At 44.2% G+C, this 10658-nt stretch overlaps 1 protein-coding gene and 1 long non-coding RNA gene across 5 annotated transcripts in view; one reads left to right on the forward strand and one right to left on the reverse strand.

The window, feature by feature from the left end:
• Positions 1-10658, forward strand: part of LOC144287778 (uncharacterized) — a 90696-nt gene that overhangs the window by 45024 nt on the left and 35014 nt on the right. Inside the window, exon 2 of one of the 2 annotated variants that reach the window (XR_013355535.1) lies at positions 8594-8836. This is a non-coding gene — a long non-coding RNA (uncharacterized LOC144287778). Of the gene's footprint in view, positions 1-8345; positions 8837-10658 lie in introns of those variants that run through there. The other variant, XR_013355534.1, reaches the window with a different exon arrangement.
• The window catches only part of CLYBL (citramalyl-CoA lyase), a 301132-nt gene that overhangs the window by 30880 nt on the left and 259594 nt on the right, over positions 1-10658 (reverse strand). The window contains exon 9 of one of the 3 annotated variants that reach the window (XM_077855080.1): positions 1907-7172. The exons of the other annotated variants lie outside the window; for them this stretch is intronic. The gene's annotated coding sequence lies outside the window, so the exon portion shown is untranslated. Of the gene's footprint in view, positions 1-1906; positions 7173-10658 lie in introns of those variants that run through there. 3 annotated transcript variants of the gene reach the window in all.

Genomic DNA, 10658 nt, shown 5'->3' on the forward strand with positions numbered 1-10658 from the left:
TAGGCACATAATAGGAGCTCAATAAATCCCCTCTGGAGGAGCGAATCAATAAACTGTTCTATCTCAGTCGGCCACATGTTAACCTACTCTCTCCTAGCAACTCTATCCCTTGAATCACTGCACCTCAGTGTCCCCTTTGGTTAAAAAAAAAAAAAAAAAAGGTTTGCATCTGTGATCCCAGGTCCTGGCCTTATTAGGATCCTAGAGTAGTGGCCAACCAGAGGTCTTTTAGCCCAAAGCAAATAACTGAGATCAAAGTCTCCTGGATCTCTCCCGGGAGGTCCTTGCCTGAGAGAACCAGGACCTCAACTCAAAAAAGACTGGGCTCTCCCCTTGCCTTTGTGACCTGTGAGCTTGCTGTCTCTGATGGGAAAAGAGGAGAAGGAGGCAGATTTGGGGGAGTGTAAAAGGTGAGGGAGATGATGTTCTTGGGGGAGGCCAGTAAGGGTGACTGTTTACAAAGATGGCTCAAAAGTCTGCTGAGTCCCAGGCTGAGGCTTCTTACTATAAGGAGCTCTTTTGCTCAGCATGGCCTCTCTTGTTCTCTCGGGGCCTTCAGAGCCTTCAGAGCCTTCAGAGCCCCGATGGCTGAGCTCACTCCTGCCTTCGGGGGGGAATGTGGGGACTCACTCACTCAGGATGAGTTGTTGTTTGACATCCCTGACTCCATTTCTTTTTTTTTTCTTTTTTTTATTTTTTTATTTTTTTATTTTTTTTTCCTGACTCCATTTCTATAAAAACTGTACAATGTAAAATTCAGGTGTTTTGAGATCTTCAGATGATACTGGGACAAATACTGCTTTCTGCTTGAACGTTTTAAATGCATGTAAAAAAACCCCTACAGAATATTAGTCATGAAGTATGACGCTGCCACTGAAGAGTTCAAACTTTTAAGTACAATGTATAGGAGGGTAACCATCCATATAAATGTGCCATATTTTAAAAATTAAGTGTGAGACATTTTAAGACTATGATTATACTAACCTTTTCTGTGAATCAGTCAGGGATGTGAATGTGTAAACATTAGAAAGTACCATCACATGGGAAGAATCAATCAACTATTTTATAATTAATGTGACCCTAAACTGAATTATGGAAATTTACTTGTTACTTACTTGTAAGTAAGTTTGCTTCTAAAGGTTAGCCTGGCTAGGAGTTCCCAAAGTATGTTACAGCATAATTAGACTCAGATCCCTAATGTAAAAGGCATATTTAATCTTTCAGAGTTTTGCTGAGTGAAGTAAGTCAGTCGGAGAAGGACAAACATTATATGTTCTCATTCATTTGGGGAATATAAATAATAGTGAAAGGGAATATAAGGGAAGGGAGAAGAAATGTGTGGGAAATATCAGAAAGGGAGACAGAACGTAAAGACTGCTAACTCTGGGAAACAAACTAGGGGTGGTGGAAGGGGAGGAGGGCGGGGGGGTGGGAGTGAATGGGTGACGGGCACTGGGGGTTATTCTGTATGTTAGTAAATTGAACACCAATAAAAAATAAATTAAAAAAAAAGACTTAGTGTAGGAAAAGCACGTAAAATACCTAATATTTTTATGTTGAAACAATAAATCTTTGAATATATTAGGCTAAATAAAAAAAAAAATCTTTCAGAGTTTTGCTTGGTTGTTTTTGTTTGTATCTGAAAAATGACAGGTCAGACCAGCGCCTGATTTAATGAGTCTCAGTGGGGCCCAGACATTGGTATTTATTAAATGCCCACCAGGTAATTCTAATGTGTAGAGTTAAGAACCATTGGCCTAGGTGATCTCTAGAGTCCTTCTATGGCACCTAAATGCTGTGATTTTTCTAATTTAAAATTTAAATCAAAATCAATCAGAAAATCAGGTTCATTTCATAGAGCATTCTGCTTAAAAACATCTTTCCAAATTCAGAGGTCTCAGAAATCCTAAAATGAAATTTATTTCATAACTAGCCCAACTCCAACCCCATTAAGGTATTTTGGTCAGATTTTATGAATTTTGAAAATTTATGTTTGCCCTGCATTTCAACACTCCTAACTGAGTTTTAAGGGAATTACCCCCCTCCCCAAATTATTTTTCCCCTTTGATGGTCAAGATGTGGTCAAAGTGTTTGATTTGGAAATCAAAAGGACCCAATGAAGTGAACAAGGGGTAGTGGAAGGGGAAGTGGGCAGGGGGATGGGGTGACTGGGTGACGGGCACTGAGGGGGTCACTTAACGGGATGAGCACTGGGTGATATGCTATATGTTGGCAAATTGAACTCCAATAATAATAATAGAAAAGGGACCCAATAAAATGTTTGTGGACAAAGGTATGGGAGAAATGAAGATATTGAATCTTTGCTGTTAGCTTGGGATGACAACTCCCTATGCGTGAGTGTGTGTTTGCACATGAGCGTCTGCTGGGATCGGGAGGAGCAGTTGATGTGCGTGAGGGGATCTCATAGACACGAAAAGGACAGATGATGGCACACTGCAGCCATGGGGCCAGCATGCTACTGATTTCAAAGCAACGTCTACCTAGGAACTGTTCTTATTGAAGACTCGTTCCCAGAACCATCAACTTTTTAAAATGTAGTTCAGCTGGAGATGATTTTTATTTTGTTATTATAAAGCCCAGGCATCCACACTGAAGGCTCAAATAACCACATCCTTACTTGTGGACTCACAAGTGTATCTGTGGCAGAGATGCGAGGTTGAAACTCTCTGTGAATAAGTCAGGAAACAGATCCAAGTTTGGTATTTAGATTAGAAATACAAGTGAAAGAAGTAATATTACCATCAGAAATGTGCATTTCTAAAGATTCATTTGAAAGTTTTGAAAAAAAGTAAAGCTCATGCCCTGGGGCTTCTGGGAGTATGTACAAAATACAATAATTAAATTAAGTCCAGCAGTTAAAATTCCTCATAAAAAGAAAAAGCTGGAGCGCTTCCCAATGGGGAATGGTTGACTTAAAAGGAAGGTTTTACTCCGTGGCCTGAAGGTCAACAAACTGGGACTCTGTGGGAATGTATAAAATTTCTTAAAGGGTTCTTCGGTCTTTGCTTTGTTGAAAGAAAATAAAAGAGTAAAAAGGGACAAGTTTTGAAAATTCAAAAAATGGAGGTGCAGTCCTAAAATCATCACAATTTTTATAAATGCAGCACTGGAGGCTATGAAATCATGCTCTTTTCTGAGTACTAATCTAACACATATGCTCTCTGAGAAGGAAGGAAAAAGGCCAATGGCTCCGTTTGAACAAACCATTTTAAAATGTGCTCGTTTTCAGAGGCAGTGCATGCAAATTTATGGCCCATTCATTTGCTCCTTACTTTGGAAATATTTACCTTAAATATTCTCATAAATATATTCCGCAATTTAAAGTTCCTTAGACGACACAAAGGCTAATTGATTTTTTTAAAGGCTTTTACAAAACATAGTTGTAAAAAATGATTGGGGGGGCGTCACACCTTTAGTTATGTAAAATGGAATGTTTATCATAATTTGAAAATATCTGTTTTTGTAAATAATCACTTATTGCTACCTGTCTAGTAATGCTCCCCCTCGCCCTGCTCTGGCCCCAAAAGGAATACGGTTAAGAACAGGACAGAAATCAAATTTTATATCCTTGAACATTGTTACTTATAAGTAACATAAATTTCAGGCTGCATATCAAATAATTTCTAGTAAAACATAAAGAACCAGTAATCAATTTGCAGGATCCTCATCTTTATCGCATAAATAGAATCTGAATGTTGCCTTTGCATTAAGACAACATGATCAAATGCAGGATATTAGGAATAGCAGTTTTGGCAGCGATATTTAATTTACTGAATAATTAGCAGCCTCATTGGCATTTCTACTTTGATTCCCAAAGTACAATATTAGCTGTCCTCTGCACTCGGGTTCTCTGCAGTAAGATGGGCTAATAAACTTACTGTGCCAAGTTCATAGTAAATGAAGGACTATGGAGCCTCCTGCACACAATTTAAGATGTTAGATTTACTTCCAAAATGTGGACACAGAATTAGAAAAAAAAATTTTTTTTTTACCCCATTTCATTTTCTTTCCTACATTTGTTGGTTTTGCATCTGGAATTGCAAGGGGAGGAAGGAAAGGGAGACTCTAAGGAAGACGGGAGTGGGAGTGGACACAGGCCAACAGTAGGTACAGGCATGAGAGAGGAGACAGAGAAAGAAGGCCATGGAGGGAGCCGGGAGGCTGGAGCCAAGGGGAATCCCAGAGAGCTTAAATAGCTCTGTCCTGGAGGTCTTCAGACTGCTCCTTCATCCCTCCACTGGTATTCCTTTCTTTAGACCACCCAAGACATTCTCTAGCCATTCAGACCAGACCTCAGTGGGCAGGCATGGGAAATATTTAACCTAGGAGGTGATCCAGGCCTACAGGAGCCAGGGGCCATCAGGATGGCGTTTGCCTGGTGATGGAGCTTCCTGACTGCGTTTGAGGACTAGTTGTTTCAGTTGTGATGAGCTCAAATATCTCTGCTGGGTCAGGCCCTGTGTCTGAGGGAGGGAGTTATTGAAAAAGATGATTCAGGGGCCACTGGCTGGCTCAGTCAGTGAACCGTTGATTCTTGATCTTGGGGTTGTGAGTTCAAGCCCCATGTTGGGTGTGGAGCCCACATTAAAAAAAAATGAAAAAGAGGTTTCAGCTATTTTTCTCATTGTTTCAAAAAACTTATTTGGAGCTTCCTTAGTGGGGAACTTAATGTAAAACCAGAAATCTGGTTTTAGGAGAGGAGTTCTTGGGTGTGGAGCTATGTGGTTTACGGTTTAATTTTGAGACATTAGTCGTAGTCTTGGTTTTGCCAGCTGTGTGACCTTGAGCAAGTCCGCTAGAAGGGCCAGTATTTGCACAACTCCATTTTTTTTTCCTATGTGAATGGAGCCCCCTTCAGCCAGGAATCGGTACTGTATAATCTTTGGGAGCTTCCAAAATCAGGGTGGTTGGACAGAATGAAAACATGAATTGGTAGTCAGAATAGCTCTATAGCGGGAGAAATTTCCATAGTCTGGGAATGGGACTAGGAAGTTCTGAACAACAACAACAACAACAACAACAGAGCCACAAAGCTCCCCTAGAATGTGCGTGGCTGTTGGGAGTGCCCTGCCATGCCCAGCATGTCCTGGGATTGGTCCCACCAGTATGTTCTCCTGTGAGAACATATCCTTCACCTGCCAATAAAAGTAAATGAGAAAATGGGGTTCACTTAATAGAAATTCATTATCCAGCCAGTTTGCTGCTGGGGGTGTTTCCCATCCTGGACTACAGCACAGGTTCAGCACTGGGATGGAAATTATTTGGCCTTTCTGAATGCCTGCTGTGCACCAATCGTGGTGTTAGTACTTTTCAAAAAGTACTATATTTATTCATTTGTTTTTTTTTTTATTTATTTGACATTCATTCTTTTTTAAAGATTCTTTTTTTAAATCGTGGTAAAATCTACACATCACCGGATGCAGGCTGACATGAGAAGGTTGAGACCCTGGTCAGCTGTCTGCATCTGAGGCAGATGCTGAAGGAGGAGGAGCTGACAGCTGGAGGCTGTCTGCTTACCTCACTGTCCCTGGCTGGCCGAGCCAGCGAGTGGGAGCGGTGGAAGGGGGACCCCGGAGGTGCATTTTGGTGCCCACTGCCTCCTCATAGCAACTCTTTGAGTTAGGTATTATTATTCTAGCTGAAGAAACTGATACTCATTTATTCTCTCTAAATGTAACACAATCTGGTCATCAGAAAGCCAGGATTAGAACCTAAGTGTCTGATCGAGGAAAAACTGTTCCTAATTTGAATGAATGCACTTGTCGCAAACTCTTGCTGGGGGTGAGAGATGAGCAGGAACGCATGGCAATGTCCAGTATTCAGGGCATCCACACTCTTCTTTGGGGGTGGGGGACACACACACAACAAGTACTACAGCAGCCATCTGATCCAGTGCAATAGAAGGACTGGGGGAGGGACAGCAAGTCGTCTGTGGGAAGCTGGGGAGATCTCACAGACTGACCTTCAAGGAATGTCTGGAAGAATGGTTAGGAGTTTGTTGGGTGTGCCAGAGAGGAAGAGGTTGCAGCTTATGCACAGGCTTTGCAAAAGAGGGTCAGTAGCTGCAGCGAGTTGAAGACCAGGGCCCCTTGACAGAGGTGATGCGGCACTAGTGTGGAAATGCTGGTGGAGCTCCCAGCAATGGGAGCTCCCTCCAGCCAGATTGGGAGAGGTCTCACAGAGCTCCCCAGAAGTTGCTGCATGATTCCAATCCCTGGAAATCCGCTGGAGGAAACGGGTGTGTTCCTTTCCTCGTTTGGGTGCTCAGGTTATTAAGACAGTTTTCCCAGAGAATCTAAGCCAGAAATTCATGTTAGTTTTTATGTTCTTCCTTCCATGGACCTCAAAAGAGCCAATTAAAAAAAAAAGCCACAAGCCTAGAATGTATAGTCTTCTGAAGAAACTCTCCACCACAAGGCTATCTGAAATGGAATGTTCATTTTTCTCTTGATTATTTTCTGGTCTGAATAACTAAGGCAATTTGTGCATTGTTTAAAAACAAAGCAGAACCCGGCCAGACCAGCTATCTGGCATTGTGTAGACCAAAAAATCCAGTTTCTTGTCACTGAATATCTCCGTTTAGCTAGACGTTTTAACATCACAAAATGTAGTTGGTATTTGGTCTCTCTTTGTTTTTCACAAGATTTGAGTTTTCAGTATATCAACTCTCTTATAACATGTAATAAAGGGAATCTTAAAAATTCCTTCCAGGGCTTAGACTAATCTCTGGGACCAGTTTTCTAGATGTTTACATGTTGCACACACAGTGTGAGAAATTGATTTTGACCAGTGGAGAAGTCTAAGGACCGAGGACTCCCTCGGTCGATAGGCACAGGTGATCCGAGGGTGCGTTTTCTATCCTTTCTGATAAATAGAAAGCTTGGTCTTTGACTTAGGGTTCAGCATTTAAACCAAAGGAACTTCCTTGGTTCCTGAACAAGAGCCCATACTGGAGGACGGCACCTCCATTTGGTCAAATTCTATCCCTAAACCTGAGCACGGCTTTCCAATTCCCTGTGTAAAGTCAAGGGGAGAATGGGACGAGATCGAGTGTTTGTTCTGATAAGTCTGACTGGCTGTTTACAAACTGACTTCACTCTTCAGACTTCAGGCAGGACTCCCAGCTTCAGGACTGCAGCCTGGCCGAGCATCTAGAGACCAAAAGAGGAGGGCAGAAGGAGATAAAACAGATGAAAAAAGTGGCTGGTTTTCCAAGCATATGGTGTATAGTTTTTCAAATGTTTTAAATTCTTAATCCGCACCTCTCTTGTTACTATCACTACTGTAGTCAATGGCACTTTTTGTTTCCGCATTTGACATTATTTTACGCCTTTGCTCTTCCTTTGACTTCACACAAGAGCATTTTAATTTTGAAAGAAAAGTGCATCCGGAACCAGTCCTATGACTTTCATACAAGCTAGCTGTTTGGCACCGGGTCAGGCTCAACAGATGTTTGTTGAATGAATAAACGAATGAATGAAAGGATTCTCTCAAAAAAGTGCAGAGGAATCTTTACTTTCAGAAAAGTTTTGTTTTTAAACTCGGGATTATCACTCATAGTATCTATCCTCTATGGATTTCAGAGGGAGATTGGCAAAGTTGGTTTTGAGTCTTTTGAAGAAACTCAACCAAAAACCAATCTAAAATGGAATGCTCGTTTTTCTCTTGATTCTAATACGGTGTTTGAATATCGTGGGAAATCCAGTCCAGTGACTGTGTGCGGGGGGTGGGATCCGATTCCTCCGAAGGTCCCTCCGGCCAGGGATCCAGATCTGAGCCCGGCAGCCGAAGGGCGCGCGCGGGGCTCTGGTCAAGGCGAGCTGGGCCCAGGGGGCGCGCCGGGCGCTTGCAGGGTCCCCAGGGCTGGGCCTTGCGCGCTGCCAGTGCCGGAGGGACCTAGGGGCCGGCGGGTCCCCAGGGCGGGCGCGAGGGCCCCGCGCAGGTGTCGGGCCTGCGCGCAGGGTGCGCCAGGGGTGCTGGGGGCCTGGGAGACCCGAGAGAGACGTTATTGTTACACTGTAACGAGTCTGATTAACATGCTCCTGACACTTTCCCTTAGTTTCCCGAGCTCCTAGCAACAGCTCACAAAGGCGCGGGATTGTCCCGGGCTCCGCGGGGACACGGGGCAGCCTTTGATCTGCCACCATTACAGCCGGGCTGCGCGACAGGCTCGCGGGCTCCGGGGGCCCACGGGTGCGCGGCCCCGGCCCACCGGGCTCTCCCGGCCCCGGCCGCCCCCGCGGGGTAGGGACGGCGCGCGCGGTGCCTCGGGGGCCGCCGAGCTCCGCGCCCCGGGGCCCCCTTGCGCCGCCGGCCGCCCTGCGTCCTCGGGGAGCGGCGGGGACGCGGCCTTGCGCCGGGCCCGGGGGCGCACGTCCTTCCGACGGGGCGCGCGGCCCGGGCTCGCCGAGCCCTTCTGTCGGAAGAAGCAGCAACCGGCAACGCCGAGCCGTTTGCTTACGAACAAAATTAAAAAAAAAAAAAAAAAAAAGGGAAGGGCGAGAGCGAGACATCTCGTCTTTTACAAGACTTGTAAACATTTTTTTTTTTTTAAATAAAAAAAATTCTGCAGGCTTCAGACCGCTTAGCTGGAACCGGGTCGGATCGACAGCAAACCATCGCAAAAGGCGCTAACGACGCTTTTGGTTCCTTCCCACCCATCACTTTCTTTATGGTTGGCAATTCTTACCGATTCGGAAAGAAATATGCTGCCAAATAATTGCTGGAATGTAAACAAACTACCACGACCAACAGCCACAATCGCCCGTCACAGGAGAGCAAAGAGCTGCCCAGTACCACGGCGCAAGCTTTTCAGGTACTAAGTTAGGTATTTTAAAGTTAATTATTTGCCATTTTGTTCGCTCGGTTAGCCCCCGCCCCCGATTTAAAATAAAGCGCGGAAAGGAAGATTAAAGTTTTAACATTTAAATGCTGAGCTCTGCTAATGACTTTCCTCCACTTTCCCCTCAATTACAATGCAGTGTCCCCGAGCCTGGGGCACAAACTCTTCAGTGACCCACCGGTTCGGTGCCCCTCGCCCGCATTAATATGCACGAGATCCTGCTGGTAATCTTATAACCTGTTTTGTACCATCAATTGCCTTCCAAGGACTAGAGGTACAAATAAAAAACAAAACGGACATTTAGCCTTCCAAGATGAATGCAAACCTTAAAACCAGAATGTCCTTCAAATTAAAAAGCCATGTACTCCTCTTTATCCTCTTAAGACGTCCTTAGAAAATATAACCTCTCCAGTGTAAGGTCAGTTTCCCAAACTCGGGCAGAACTATTAGGGGTTCATGTGTTAATGATCGTAACAGGTATATTTTAGAAAAGGAAAAAAAACAAAAAACAAAAAAAAAAACCCAACAACCTACATGGTCTATTCCATGTGCCCAGAAATACATGGCAAGCTACGAGCTACTTTCAAATTCAAAGAGGCTGTGGTGAAGTCTTGAGGAAGCTTTTCCCAGCCTGTCCCTGGAGGAGAGGACCTAAGGGCAGCCCGCGGTTCAATACTTGGAAATCTGAAGGGAACTGCACCCAGATGCCCGAGAAATTCCCAACTTGTGCTCACAGACAGTGCCTGACTCCGCTGGACTTTCCCCTGCACCATTTCAATAAAACATGATTGTATTGATATAATCCTCTATACATTAAAATGAGGTTGTCACAGATTGTCATTAAGATCTCAGTAAAACAATGAAGACATTATTGGGCACCCCCCCTCAGGCAAGGTATTAGGGGAATAAAACAATCTACACCACACGGGTCCTATTGAGATTAATGAAAAAATTATGCAAAAAAAATCTCAATTTCATTTTCCCGTGACAGGGCTTTGCATACATAGAGTCAGCCCTGCCCTGCACCTGATGATTTATTAAACTAATCTACAGTGATCACCACTGATGTTCTCAACTCAATCTTGTCCTGGCTCATTTTCTAAGTAATTGTTTCTCATTAGTTCTGATAATGTTTTAATAGTGTTACCCATAATTTAGCCCCCAAGAATTAATAACAAGGGGGTGATATGGCGAAGCAGCTTGTGATGAGCTACACAAAATATAAACAGGTATGGTTTTTAATTAATCAGATTGCTGCAAGTTCCTCTTCTTGTAGGCCATTGCTAGCTGGAGGAATTCCCCAGGATCTCTGACTCTAACTTAAACCCTCTTCTGGGGCCCTCCTTAGGGTTTTTTGCTCAGAGTACGATGTTGGTCCGCATTTTTGGCTCTAGTGGGTCTTCGTCTCATGATATTACCATAATTGGGAACACTGGGTTGTGAGAAAGAAGATAAATGCAACATTTAGGTGTCAGATCAAAGGGTGTGGTGACCAGTCAGTCCCACGTTGTAAGGTATCTAGGAACCCATGGGTCTGTTGGTAATGGGGGTGGGGAGTCCTAGCCACATCCAGGCTCTCAGCACCCAGAGACAGTGCTGAGGGGTCTGTTTTTCCTGAGGTCCCAATGCCTTCACCCCAGAATCTGAGGTGCCCTCAGAGGGAGGGCTTAGCTCTCAGTGGGCCCTTGGCCTGAGGACGTTCACATGTAGGGTTAGGGGGTTTCCTATGTAACTGGGGTAGAGAGTATAATGTCTGGGCTTTCATCCTGTCAAATCCTCAACTGGTTATCTGCAC

This window comes from Canis aureus, chromosome 17 (assembly GCF_053574225.1).
Source record: "Canis aureus isolate CA01 chromosome 17, VMU_Caureus_v.1.0, whole genome shotgun sequence".
Taxonomy (NCBI): Eukaryota; Metazoa; Chordata; class Mammalia; order Carnivora; family Canidae; genus Canis; species Canis aureus.